The sequence below is a fragment of the Chlorocebus sabaeus genome, chromosome 24 (assembly GCF_047675955.1).
Source record: "Chlorocebus sabaeus isolate Y175 chromosome 24, mChlSab1.0.hap1, whole genome shotgun sequence".
NCBI classification, from domain to species: domain Eukaryota; kingdom Metazoa; phylum Chordata; class Mammalia; order Primates; family Cercopithecidae; genus Chlorocebus; species Chlorocebus sabaeus.
Genome location: NC_132927.1, coordinates 58239823 through 58254895, shown reverse-complemented (window position 1 = coordinate 58254895; position 15073 = coordinate 58239823). Strand labels below are relative to the sequence as shown.

General features: G+C 36.0%; 1 pseudogene; it reads right to left on the bottom strand.

Moving 5' to 3' along the window:
- Nucleotides 1–4740: 4740 nt before the first annotated feature.
- Nucleotides 4741–6400, bottom strand: LOC103229458 (eukaryotic translation initiation factor 3 subunit L pseudogene; annotated as a pseudogene).
- Nucleotides 6401–15073: the final 8673 nt, after the last annotated feature.

The following is a 15073-nucleotide window of genomic DNA, read 5'->3' as shown; positions in this document are numbered from 1 at the left end:
TAAAATTAAAAATGCCTTTTGCAGAGAAACCATTATTAATTTTGATGAAATTCAATTGATCGCTTTATAACTTTTTTCTTTATGGATCACCTTTTGCTGTTAAGTATAATAATTCTTTAGCCCTAGTTCCCAAAGTTTTTTTTTTTTCTGTTTTTTCCCTAAAACTTGCAATTCTACATTTTACAACTCAGTTTGTGATAAATTTTGAGTTAATTTTTTGTGTAAGATGTGAGGTTGATGTCAAGGGATTTTGTTGCTGTTGCTGTTGCTGTTACCTGTGGATATTCAATTGCTCTGGAACTTTCTGTTATAAAAGCTATTATTTCTCTATTGAATTGTTTAATATCTTTAAAACAATCAGTTAGGCATATTTGTGTGGTCTGTTTCTGGCCTTTCTATACTATTCCACTAAGGCATGTGTGTGTTTATCTCTTCACCAGTACCACACAATCTTGATTACTCTGGTTATCTAATAAATTTTGAAGTTGGATAGGCTCAGTCCTCCCACTTTTCTCTTTCAAAATTGTTTTAGCAATTCTAATGTGTTTGTGCTTTCATAAAATTTTTCAGATCAATCTTGTCTATATCTACAAAAACTATTGTCTGAATTTTTATAAGAAAATTGTGTCAAACCTGTATAGCAATTGGGGATAATTGACATCTTTACTATGTTGAGTCTTCCTCTCATTTAACATGGTTCATCTTTGCATTTATTTAGATCTTCATTATTAAATCAGCATTTTGTAGTTTAACACAAAAGTCCTGTACGTGTCTTTTTTAGAATTGCACCTAAGTATTTTGTTTGAGTGATTAGAATTTGCATTTTTATTTTGGGGTCTCACAGATTCATTGCTAGTAATGTAGACATGTAATTGCTTTTTTATGTTCAGCTTGTATTATTTGACTTTGCTGAATCCACTTATACTTCTGGGAGTTTTTCTGTAGATTCCTAGGGACATTCTATGTAGACAATAATGTCATTTGTAAATAAACACAATATTGTTTTGTTTCTTGATGTCCAATATGTATGGCTTTTTTTTTTTTTTTTTTTTTTTTTTGCCTTCTTGAACCTGCCAAAATTTCCAGAACTATGTTTAAAAAGAGTGGTGAGAGCATATATCCTTGCATTGCTTTCAATCTGAGATAAAACATTAGCATTTCTTTTTTTATACACATTTTATATAATGTTAGCTGTAGAATTTTTTTATATCAAGTTGAAGAAGTTCCCATTTATTTCTTTTCCACAGTGATTTTATTATAAATGTGCATTGAATTTTGTCAAATGCTTTTTTCTACATCAATTGATACAATAACATGGTTTTTCTTCTTTAACTTGTTCATATGGTGGATTACATTTATTGATTTTCACATGTTGAACCAGGCTTAAACCTCTGAAATAAAACCAAAATGGTAATGATGTGTAATTCTTATATGTTGCTGAATTATGTTTGCTATTTTTTTTAATGTTTGCATCTATATTTATGAGGCATGTTGTTCTGTGGATTTCATTCTCGTTTTTTATATTTTTTTTTCTGATTTTGGTGAGTTTCACAAAACGAATTAAGAAGTGTTTCCTCCTTTATTTTCTGGAACAGATTGTGTAGAATTGTCTTAGTTATTTTTAAACATTTGTAGAATTCTACAGCAAAACCACCTGTGCCTTTTTCTGAGAAGCTTTTAAAATACAAATTCAATTTTCTTAATAGCTATAGTGCTTTCAAATTATCTATTTTATATTGAATGATTTGTATTAGATTGTGGAGATTTTTTTCTTCCATTTGTTCTCTTTTTTAAAAAAAAAAATCCTACAATTAAGACATAAATCTGAGTAGTTTGTGATTTTTGAAGAATTGGTCCATTTAAACTGGGTCATCAAATATGTGTGGAGTTGTTGGCAGTATTTCCTAATAACCTATTTCTTGTCTGCAGGATCTGTAGTGAGTTTATTCTTATATTGGTAATTTACTTTTTTCGTCTTTGTCAATCTTGCTACATGTTTGTCAATTTTATTGATCTTTTTGAAAACCCAGGTCTTTGATTCATTGATGGTCTCTGTTGTGTTACTGTTTTCAATTTAACTGATTTCTGCTCTTTATTTCCTTCCTTCTGCTTGCTTTGGGTTTATTTTGTTCTTTTTTCCTATGTTCTTGAGGTAGAATCTTAAATTATTAATTTGAGGCTTTTCCTCTTTTCTAATATATGTACCTAGTGCTTTGTATTTTCCTCTCAGCACTGCTTTCACTGCATTCTACCAATTTTGATATACTGTATTTTCCTTATCATGTAATGCTTTTGTAAAAAATTCACATGATACTTCATCTTTGACTGATGAACTATTTATGCATATGGTATTTCATTTCCAAGTGTTAAGAAATTTTCCTATTATATTCGTATTATTAATTTCTAGATTGATTCCATTGTGGACAAAAAGCACACTCTATATCATTTCAGTTACATTTTTGCATTTGAACTGTTATTTCTTCTTATCCTATGGTGAGATAATCATAAAAATATTGCGAAGGAAACTTCTCATAATCTTTCTCATTACTGGCAATATTTATTATTACAAATCTATATAAATTCAATTAAAATATATAGAGACGGGGGAACTATATCATTACTATGGCAGCTAATGAAATAAAAACACATAAAAATATTTTCTGAATTTTAGAAAATAAGTTGAAAATACAAAGTAAAGTACTAAGAATTGACTATCATATGTCACTTAATTTTGCTTATTGATTTAGCTTTTGTGCTTTTTAATGGAAAATAACCCAGCTCTCTTAAATCTACATCTTCCACTCTCTCGATGTTATCAGTTGAATTGTGTCCCCCAAAAAGATCCATTGAAGTACCACAGAATGGTATTTTATTTGGAAATAGGATAATTACAGATGTAATTAGTGAAGAAGAAATCACACTGGAGTAATGTGTGCCCCTAATTCAATAAGACTAGTGTCCTTATGAGAAGAAGAGAAGAGATACAGACACATGAGGGAAGGCAGACGTGATGACAGAGGCAGAGACTGGACTAATGCAGCTTCAAGCCAAGGCACTCCAAGAATTACAGGCCACTAGCAGAAACTGAAGGAGGCAAGGAAGTCTTCTACCCTACAGGTTTCAGAGGGAGCATGTCCCTATAAACATCTTGATGTTGGACTTCTGGCCTCCAGAACTATGAAGTAATGAATTTCTGTTGTTTTAAGCTACCAAGTTTGTGGTACTTTTTACGACAGCCCTAGGAAACTAATACATTCATTTTTAATTCAATTTTTAAGTTTTTTATTCTATTTGTTTCCCTTTTCTTTTAATTTCTTTTTTATTGATGCATAATATTTTACATAATTATGAGATATATGTGATATTTTGTTACAGGCATAGAATGTGTAATGATCAAATCAGAGTAGTTGAGGTGGTCATCACTTTGTAGTATCTATCACTTCTATGTGTTGGAAACAATTCAAGTCCTCTCTTCTAGCTACTTTGAAGTATACAATACATTCTTGCTAACTATAGTCACTCTCCTCTGCTACCAAATGGGAGAACTTATACCTTTCATCTCATTGTATATTTGTACCCATCAACTACCCCTCTTCATCCCCCTTCCACCAACCACCCTTCCCAGCCTCTAATATCTATCATTACATTCTCTATCTTTAATGACATCAACTTTTTTAGCTTCCACATATGAGTGAGAACATGTGCTATTTGTCTCCCTGGGCCTGGGTAATTTTACTTAATATTATGACCTCCAGTTCCATCAGTTGCTGCTGCAAAGGACATCATTTTATTCTTTTTAATGGCTGAATAGTATTTCATTGTGGATGTATACCACATTCTCTTTATCTTTTAATCTACTGATGTACACTTAGGTTGATTACAGATCTTTGCTATTGTGAATAGTGCTGTAATAATAATGTAAGTACAGGTATGCCTTCTATATACTAATTTCTTTACCTTTAGATGGATCCCCAACCGTGGTATTATTGGATGGTATGGTACTTTTATTTTTAGTTTTTAAGGAAATCTCCATACTGTTTTCCATAGCGATTGTACTAATTTACTTTCCCAACGATAGTGTATAAGAATCCCTTTGCTCCACATTATGCCAGCATTTGTTAATTTTTGTCTTTTTAGTAATACCCATTCTAACTAAGGTAAGATGATACCTCGTGGTTTTGATTTGCATTTCCCTGATGATTAGTGATGTTGACCTTTTTTTTTTTTTTTCTGGCTCCAAAGATCTTTTACTAAGATCCGCTTGAAACACTTCGGTCCTTAATTTGTCAACTTAGTCGACAGGCTGATGGCTGATCTAGGTAAAGCTCTCACAGTAGCAAAAACACTTCCTGCCTATAATATATCAAAACAGGTCGAGTGTGGTGGCTCACACCTGTAATCCCAGAACTTTGGGAGGCCGAGGTGGGCGGACCACGAGGTCAGGAGATGGGGACCATCTTGGCTAATACAGTGAAACCCCCCCTCTACTAAAAATACCAAAAAAAAAAAGAAAAAAGAAAAAAATTAGCCGAGCATGATGGTGGGCACCTGTAGTCCCAGCTACCCGGGAGGCTGAGGCAAGAGAATGGCGTGAACCTGGGAGGCGGAGCTTGCAGTGAGCCAAGATCGCACCACTGCACTCCAGCCTGGGTGACAAAGCGAGACTCTATCTCAAAAAAAATTTTATATATATATATATATATCTCAAAACAGGTTCCTGAATAACATGTGTGAATGTCGTCAGGGTCTCTTTCCCATCTACTTCAGGATTCCATTAAACTCCTCAAATTTGTGGATATGATGGATGAAGATATCCCCATAGTGCTTGGCAACCTTGGTGTCTGTGATGTGGATCATGTCCTTAATGATGTAGAAGTCAATCGCTGAGGCCGACTAAAATTCACCATCCAGGGCTGAGATGCTGCTGGTCCACACCAGGTTCTGCATCTTGTGTTTGAAGACCAAAAGTTGGATCCGGAACTCCTGCTCTGTAAGGTCCAGGAAGCCAGAAAGCTTGGCCACAGGCATGGTGGTGTAGAGCTTGAGGAAGTTGTAGATGGTTGAAATCTGGGCCTGCTGCTGTACTTCGTTGGAAAACACCTTCAGCTGCTGCAGGAAGGGCTCTTTGTGGTAGTTGGGGTGCACATTATCATAGTTGGGCACTACAGGGGACAGGAACTTGGGGCAGGAGTAACTGAAAAGTTCTTCATACACTTGTGGGTCACCTTTCTGCATGCACAGCAACTTGTCCCCATATTTCTCCTGCAGCTGGAGGTGAATGCCCTCATCGATATGCATGGGGTACATCGTAAGGGCAATGGCCAGTAGTGCATGCATCTGATCATTCTGCTTGTTAATCATCTCATACTTATTTGTGGTCCTCTGGAACATGCTCTTGGTCCTCTGGATGTAGAGGAAGATATTGGCAAAGACCTGGATGGCATCCTGGTAGCAATGCATCATCAAATATGCAAACCCAACATAATAGTATGTGGTGACCTGGCACTCTAACACACAGGAATACATGATCTTCTGGTTCAGCTCGATGTTCTCTAGCACCTTGATGGCCTGGTAGTAATCTCCTAACAGGGAGTGCAGGCGGAGAAGCCCCACAAGGCTGAAGTAACCAAGCATCCCCCCAGCCATACTCTCAGGGTCACCTCCACTTGTGTATACCTCCAACTGTCAGTTGAGTTGGATTTGTCTACCAGGGAATGAAGGACATTGAGGACACTGTGAACATTCCAGATTTTGGGATTGGAACAAAGGAAGTCAATCTCCTCCTCTGACTTCTTGGTAGACTTACAGCAGTACTGACTGAATCACTGAAACTGGTAGATGAACTCATCAATGATATCCTAGACCCCTGGTTGGGTAGTTCAAGGGGAGGAGGACCATCAACATTAAGAATACAGTTGAAGAGACTGGAATTGTTGTAATAGGATTCAAATCTCTGTTCCAAGGAAGGTCCCCCACTGACTTTGGTGTATATGTACCTGTAGTATATAATATTTTGTATAAAACCAGGAAGATAGCATTGTTGCCAAACTATGGAGCAATGGCTGCAGCCTCTGGCCAAGGTGTATTTTTGAAGAATCTTCCAGTCAGCTTGGTCCAGCTGTTATCATAGATGTCCTGGATCCTATATACCTTCTGGTCAATGACATCACTGGAGACACAACTGGCCTGTAGCTCACACGCTTTCTGGTCAGTCAAACCCGAGACAGTTTTGTGAAAATACTGGATGGAGTTTTTGATCACTTCAGGCATCACCTGATAGGTTTGCTATTCATACTGATGTTCATAAGCAAGGTCCTGCTTTTGGATCTCCATAGTCGCCCAGATAAGTATAGGAGTCATAAGCCTCCTCAGACTCCTAATCATCGGTGAGATAAGACATGGCTGCCAGGCTCACAAACACTGCCAGAAAGTCATATTGAGCATTTTTTATATATCTGTTGGCCATTTCAATGTCTACTTTTGAGAATAGTCTATTCATGTCCTTTGCCCACTTTTTAATGAAATTGTTATTATTATTATTATTTGTTGTTGTTGTTGTTATTGTTTGAGATGGAGTCTCACTCTGTCACCCAGGCTGTAGTGCAGTGGCACAATCTCAGCTCACTGCAACCTCTGCCGCCCAGGTTCAAGCGATTCTCCTGCCTGGAGAATCCCAGCTATTCAAATAGCTGGGATTATTAGCACCTGCCAGTGTGCCCAGCTAATTTTTGTAGTTTTTAGTAGAGACGGGGTTTCACTACCTTGGCCAGACTGGTCTTGAACTCCTGACCTCATGATCCACCCACCTTGGCCTCCCAAAGTGCTGGGATTACAGGCATGAGACACCACGCCCAGCCTGGCTGTTTTTATTATTATTATTGAGTTGCTTGAGTTCCTTATATATTCTGCATATTAGTCTCTTGTCAGATAAATAGTTTTCAAATATTTTCTCTCATTCAGCAGGTTGTCTTTTCACTCAATTGTTTCCTTTGCTTTGCAGAAGTTTTATAGTTTAATATAGTCCCATTTGTCCATTTTTCTTTTAGTTGTCTGTGCTTTTAAGATCTTTGTCTAGACCAAAGTTCTAAAGTATTTTTCACTGTGTTTCTTCTAGTAGTTGTATAGTTTCAGGACTTATGTTTAAACCTTCGATCCATCTTTGTTGATTTTTGTATATGATGAGAGAAAGGATTCAGTTTCATTCTCGTGCATATGGCTATACAATTTTCCCAGCACTGTTTATTGAAGATGATGTTCTTTCCCCAGTGTATTTTCTTGGGGCATTTGTTAAAAACAAATTGGTTGTAAATATGTGGCTTTATTTCTAGTTTCTCTATTTTGTCCCATTGGTCTATGTGTCTATTACTATAACAATACCATGCTGTTTTGTTTACTATAGCCTTATAATATATTTTGAAGTCTGCAGTGTGATGCATCCAGCTTTGTTCATTTTGCTCGGGATTGTATTGTATATTCTGGCTCTTTTTTTCCATAGAAATTTTAGGACTTTTTCTATTTATGTAAAAAATGACAAGTATAGAGTTTTATTAGTTCTCTCTTTGCTTGTTTGTTTGTTTATAAAATTAGTGTTAAGTTGTCATTAGCACTTTAAAATAATGGGTTATAAGATCGTATTTACAAGTATTATGAAAACTTCAAATAAAAAAATCAATGAATACACAAAAAATAAAAAGCAAGAAATTAAAATATACTGCCACAGAAAATCATGTTTACTAACAGGAAGACAGGAAGGAAATAAAGAAGGAAGATAACACCACAAAACCACCAAAAAACAAATAACAAAATAACAGGATTAAGTCCTTACTTATCAAAAATAACATTGAAGGTAAATGGACTAAATTCTCCATTTGAAAGGCTGTATAAATTTAAAAAATAGAGTGGCTGAATGGATTTTAAAAATAGAGGAGTGGCTGAATGGATAAAAAAAATAAGACCCGATGATCTGTTGCCTACAAAAAACACACTTTACATGTAAAGACACATATAGACCGAAAATAAAGGGATAGAAAAATACATTCCATGCCAACAGAAGCCAAAAAAGACAAGAGTAGCTATACTTATAACAGACAAAATATATCATAGGACAAAAACTGTAAGAGACAAAGAAGGTCATTATATAATGATAACTGGATCAATTCAGCAAGAAGATACAACAATTGCAAATACATATTCACCCAACACTAGAGAAGCCAGGTATATAAAGCAAATATTATGAGAGCTAAAAAAAGACATATTTTTAATTATGATAATAGCTGGAGACTAACACCCCACTTTCAGCATTAGATAGATTATCCAGACAGAAAATCAACAAAAAAACAGGACTTAATCTGCACCATAGACCAAATGGACCAGGCTAAGAAACAAAGAGAGAAGACCCAAATAAATAAAATCAGAGGCTAAAAGGTAGATATTACAACTGATACTGCAAAAATTCAAAGGATCATTAGAGACCCATGAACAATTATATGCCAATACACTGGAAAACTTAGAAAAAATGGATAAATTCCTAGATACATAAACCTAGCAAATTGAACCATGAGGAAATCTAAAATGTGAATAAACCAATAACAAGTAACAGTATCAAAGCCATAATAAAACGTCTCCCAGCAAGAAAAAGCCCAGGAGTTGATAGCTGCACTGATGAATTCTACCAAACATTTAAAAAAGAACTAATACTAATCCTACTCAAACTATTCTGAAAAATAGAGGAGGAGGGAAGACTTCCAAATTCATTCTACGAAGCCTGATACCAAAACCAGACAGAGACGCATCAAAATAAGAAAAGTACAGACCAATACCCATGATGAACTTTGAGGCAAAAACCCTCAGCAAAACACTAGCAAACTGAATTCAAGAATACATTAAAAAGATTATTCATCATGACCAAGTGGGATTTATCCCAAGGTACAAGAATAGTTTGACATGTACAATTCAATAAATAGGTTACATTATATTAAAAGAATGAAAAGCAAAAGCCATATTATCACTTCAATTGATGTGAAAAACCATTTGATAAAATTCAACATAACTTCATAATTTTTAAAAATCCTAAAAAATCTGGGTACCTAAGGAACATACCACAACACGATGGAAGCCATATATGACAGACCCACAGCTAGTATCATCCTGAAGAGAAAAAAACTAAAAGGCTTTCCTCTATGATATGTAAGACCCCAAGGATGCCCACTTTCACGTCTGTTATTCAACATAGTACTGGAATTCCTACCTAGAGCAATCAGACAAGAGAAAGAAACAAAGGACATCCAGATTGGAAAGGAAGAATTCAAATTATCCTTATTCACAGATCACATGGTCTTATATTTGGAAAAACCTAAAGATTCCACCTAAAAAAACTATTAGAACTGACAAACAAGTCCAGTAAAGCTGCAAGATACAACATCAACAGAAAAGTCAGTAAGATTTTTGGGGGCAGGATGGAATCTCACTTTGTTGCCCAGCCTGGAGTGCAGTGGCACAATCTTGCCTCACTGCAACCTCTGCCACCTGGGTTCAAGCAATTCTCCTGCCTCAGCCTCCCAAGTAGCTGAGATTACAGTCATGAGCCAACATGCCCAGCTAAATTTTGTATTTTTAACAGAGACGGGGTTTTGTCATGTTAGCCATGCTGGTCTCAAACACCTGACCTCAGGTATCCACCTGCCTCATCCTCCCAAAGTGCTTGAATTACAGGCATGAGCCACCACACCTGGCCACCACTAACATTTCTATATGCCAAAAGTGAACAATCTGAAAAACAAATCAGGAAATAACCCCATTTACAATAGCTACAAACACAATAAAATAAAATAAAATAAAATAAAATAAAATAAAATAAAATAAAATACCTGGGAATTAACAAAAGAAGTGAAAGATCTCTATAATAAAAACCATTAAACACTGATGAAAGAAGTTGAAAGGGACACAAAAAAATGGAAAGATACTTCATTTTTATGCATTGAATGGATTGATATTGTTAAAATATCCATACTATGCAAAGCAATGTATAGATTCAATGAAATTCCTATCAAAATAACAATGACATTCATGACAGAAACAAAAAATAAATCCTAAATTTTATATGGAACCACAAAGACCCAGAATAGCCAAAGCTATCCTGAGCAAAAAGATCAAAACTGGAAGAATCACATTACCTGAGTTCAACATACTCCAAAGTTGTAGTTACCAGAACAGCATGGTATTGGCACAAAAACAGACACATAGACTAATGGAACAGAATAGAGAAACCAAAAGCAAATGTATACATCTACAGGGTATTAGTTAGTTCACTTTCATACTGCTATAAAGAACTGCCCAAGACTGGGTAATTTATAAATGAAAGAGGTTTACTTGACTCATAGTTCTGCATGGCTGGGAAGCCTCAGGAAACTTACAATCATGGTGGAAGGTGAAGGGGAAGCAAGGCACGATCTTTGCAAGGTAGCAGGAAGGAGAAGTGCTGAGCAAAAAACGAAGAGCCCCTTATAAAACTATCAGATCTCACGAGAATTCACTCACTATCATGAGAACAGTTGGGGGGAAACTGCTCCCATGATTCAATTACCTCTACCTGGTCTCTCCCTTGAGCCATGGAGATTATGGGGATTACAATTCAAGATGAGATTCAGGTGGAGATAAAGCCTAACCATATCAAACAGTAAATTCATTTTCAACAAAGGTGGCAAGAACATACATCAGAAAAGAACAGTCCCTTTAATAAATGGTGCTGAGAACATTGGAAATCCATATGCAGAAGAATGAAACTAGATGTCTACCTCTCACTGTATACAAATATCAAATCACAATGAATTAAAAACTTAAATATAAGTCCTCAAACTATGAAACTACTACATGAAAACACTGAGGGAAATCTTCAGGACATAGGAATTGGTACAGATTTCTTGAGTAATACCCCACAAGCCCAGGCAACCAAAGCAAAGATGGACAAATGAGATCACATCAAGTTAAAAAGCTTCTGTACAGCAAAGAAAGCAATCAACAAAGTGAAGAGATAACTCACAGAATGGGAGAAAATATTTGCAAACTACCCATCTGGCAAGGGATTAATAACCAGAATACATAAGTAGCTTAAACAACCCTATATGAAACAATCTGATAATATAATTTTAAAATGGTCAAAATATATGAATAAACATTTCTCAGAGCAACAGAAATGGCAAACAGGGATATGAAAAGGTGCCCAACACCATTGATCATCAGAGAAATACAAATTGAAACTGCCATGACATATCAACTCACCCCAGTTAAGATACCTTTTATCAAACAGACAGGCAAGAGCAAATACTAATGAGGATATGGAGAAAAGGGAACCACCATACACTGGTGGTGTGAATGGAAATTAGTTCAACTACTATGGAGAGAAGTTTGGAGGTTCCCCCAAAAAAATAAAAATAGAGCTACCAAATGATCCAGCAATCCCATTGCTAGGAATATACACCCGAAAAAGGAGACTAGCCTATCAAAGATATATCTGCACTTCCTTGTTTGTTGTAGCATTATTCACAATAGCCAAGATTTTGAAGTAACCTAAGTTTCCCTCAACAGACTAATGGATAAAGAAAATGTGGTACATATACACAATGGAGTATTCTTCAGCCAATAGAAAAGAGTGAGATCTTATCATTTGCAACAACATAGATGAAACTGGAAGTCATCATGTTAACTGAAATAAACCAGTCATGGAAAGACACACTGTGCATGTTCTCACTTATTCATGGGAGCTAAAAATTTAAACAACTGAATTCATGGAGTAGAATCATGGTTACCAGAGGTGGGAAGGGTAGTGGGGCAGGGGTAGAGAGAATGGTTAATGGTACAAAAATATCACTAGATAGAATGAATAAGATCTAGAATTTGATCGCACAACAGGGTGACTATAATCAATAATAATTTATTGTACATCTTAAAATTACTAAAAGACTATAATTGTATTATTTGTAACACAAAGAATAAATGCTGGGGTTGATTGATATCCCATTTACCCTGACATGATTGTTATGCATTGTATGCCTACATTAAAATATCTCATGTGCCCCATTAATATATACAACTACTACGTACCTACAATTTTTTTTTAAGTCTCAGCTCTCTACTTGCCCTTTTAGTACCACACTAGTGGTGGGTTTGGAGGTTTCTTATATCTGCTTGGTGAAATGTTGAGGTGTAAACTCAGCACATGGGTTTTGCTGCTGGTGATGGAAATGGGGGTGCAGATTTTTCTGTGGTGTTTGGCTGGAATGAAATACGTAAGTTTTCTGCCTTCCTAGGTTTCTATTTTTCTGATCCCGTGGGTAAAGAGAGCAGGATTTTGCTGTTGTTGTTATTGTATCCTGTACTTTTTGGCATGTTTAGATTGCTAGCTTCTTTAGCTCCAAGTTTTGAACATATGAGCATAACAAAAACCCAAGCAAATCAATACCATGTTGTTCCTTGGGTCTTCAGGCCTCTAGTCGTTGTCTTCTCTCCATTTTAAAGAGTTCTCTAATGCTTTTTCTAGATTTTGTTTTTTTGTACTTAACAAGAGGAATAGGAAGAAGTATGTCTGCTCCATGTTCCCTGAGCAGAAGTTCAGTTTCACTTGATTTTGTGGCTTCCTGTTTTGAAAGCAGAATACCACCAATATTTGAATACTAAAAATTAGCTTTTTTAATATAATGCCTTCAAGATATGACCAAAAAGGTGTTATTGTGCCCCCAAAATACCCCACACTCTCACACTTGTCCTTGTACATTGCCCCTAGAAGCTACTCTCAGACTCTTCACTACTTCTACAACCTATTATGAAAGAACCAATGTTCATTATTGGGGTGTTATCTCAAGATATTCCAAAGTTTTGAATTGTTAGATTTTCTGAGTACTGTTGAGCTCCTTACAAAGGTGAGGACAACATCATCTTTCTAAATATGCCTTGCTTTTTCATATGATCCCCAACACAATTCCACTTACTCCTTGATATGGCTTGGATCTGTGTCCCTGCACAAATCTCATGTTAATTGTAATCACCAGTGTTGGAGGCGGGGCCTGGTGGGAGGTGTTTGGATCATGGGGGTGGTTCTCATAAATGGTTTAGCAACATCCCTCTTGGTACCGTCCTCATGATCGCTGAGTAAGATCTCATAAAATCTTATACTTTAAACATGTATGGCACCACCTCCCATCTTGCTGCTGCTCCTCCCATGTAAGATGTGCCTGCTCCCCGTTCACCTTCCGCCATGATTGTAAGCTTCCTGAGACCTCCCTAGAAGCTGAGCAGATGCCGGCATCATGCTCCTTTACAGCCTGTAGAACTGTATCAAATAAACCTCTTTTCTTTATGAGTTACCCAGAGTGAACTAATACACTCTTGAAGAGTGTATTAGTACATTCTTGCATTTCTAGAAACAAATACTGGGTATTTCTTTATAATTAAATAATTGTAATATTAGGTATAAGAATTATAATATTGGGTATAAGAATTAAAATATTAGGTATAATTATAATATTGGGTGTAATATATTGGGTACAAGAACGAACTAGTATACTCCTAAAGACCAACCTCCCGCTCTTTCTCTCCATAGAAGCTGGAAATCAGTCAAGGTACCAAGTGATAGCTGTTTCCCATTGCTTTTTTTTTGAGGGGGGGGGCGGACAGAGTCTCTCTCTGTTGCCCAGCGTGGAGTGCAGTGGCACGATCTCGGCTTGCTGCAACCTCCACATCCCAGGTTCAAGCAATTGTCAAATCTCAGCCTCCCAAGAAGCTGGGATTACAGGCATGTGCCACTATGCCTGGCTAATTTTTGTATTTTTTGGTAGAGACGTGGTTTCACCATGTTGCCCAGGCTGGTTTTAAGCGCAGGTGCTCTGCCCGTCTTGGCCTCCCAAAGTGCTGGGATTACAGGCATGAGCCACTATGCTCGGCCTCCATTTTATTCTTTATATGCATTTTCTTCCTAGCCTTGCCCTCAATCAAAACTCCTCCTTCCTCTTTTAGATAGAAAAATGCCTCATGGATGCAAACAGCTAAAATGAGTGAATTAATTCCTTACATTATTTCCACTCATCCCTGTCTTAAGTCACTCAAAATTTCACCAAACATGTATTATAGCATACTAATGCAATAAGAGATTTTAAAAGGTGGGTGACAATATTTATGACATAAAAGACCTGATCATCTAGTTTGGAAGAGAAAATATATATTTCCAAAGAAAGTGTAAATAAAAGTAGTTAAACTAGTGTTAACATACTAGTTTTGGAGCATCTGAAAAACAACTTTTATTAATTATTCTCTTTTTAATTTTAAAAAAACTAAAATTGAGGAAAAAACTAAAAATTGAGGAAACACACCCCAGAATGCTTAAACAGCTTGTTTCATGTTACTTTTCTGTTAAATTGTGATTCTGGGACTAAAACCTAAGTCTCTCCACCCTGCGTACTTGACCATGTTAAGATAATTTTAATGAGACAGTATTTTAGCTTATACAAAGAAAACTCCTCTGAAGATTAAACTGGAGAACAGTGACATGAAGAAAAGTTAGCAAAATGGCTGCTGCAACACATTAAACTGCAAAAGCAAACGGCCTCTGGAAATCACCGCAGATAAGATTTGAGATACTCATTTTATAATGGTATTTTTTTTTTAAAGAAGAGGAAGAAAAGATCTATTTCCCCTAACAATCTAATGAGATAAAATTCTGTTTACTCTTGCTTTAATGCCTAAAGCTCTTGCTGTCTGGTAGTTCCTGATTCAATAATTAGTAAGTGGTAAACAAGCTAGATTTAAAGTTGCCTAATAAAAATTTCCTTATAGCAGGCACTAAAAGCATAAAAAAGCAGTAATGAGTTTAAATGGTTTTCAAATAGTAGTCTATAAGAAAAAGTATTTGACGATGTAAAAAAAATGCATAAAAAGCATTCTAAAGTCAGGAATCGTTATAAATTTTACATTCTATTGCCTTTGCTTAGAACAATGTACAGCACACAGTAGGAACTCACTAGATACATGTTAAATGAATTCCAGGAAATTATTTTCCCTTATTGCCAGCAAAACTCTCTTAGAA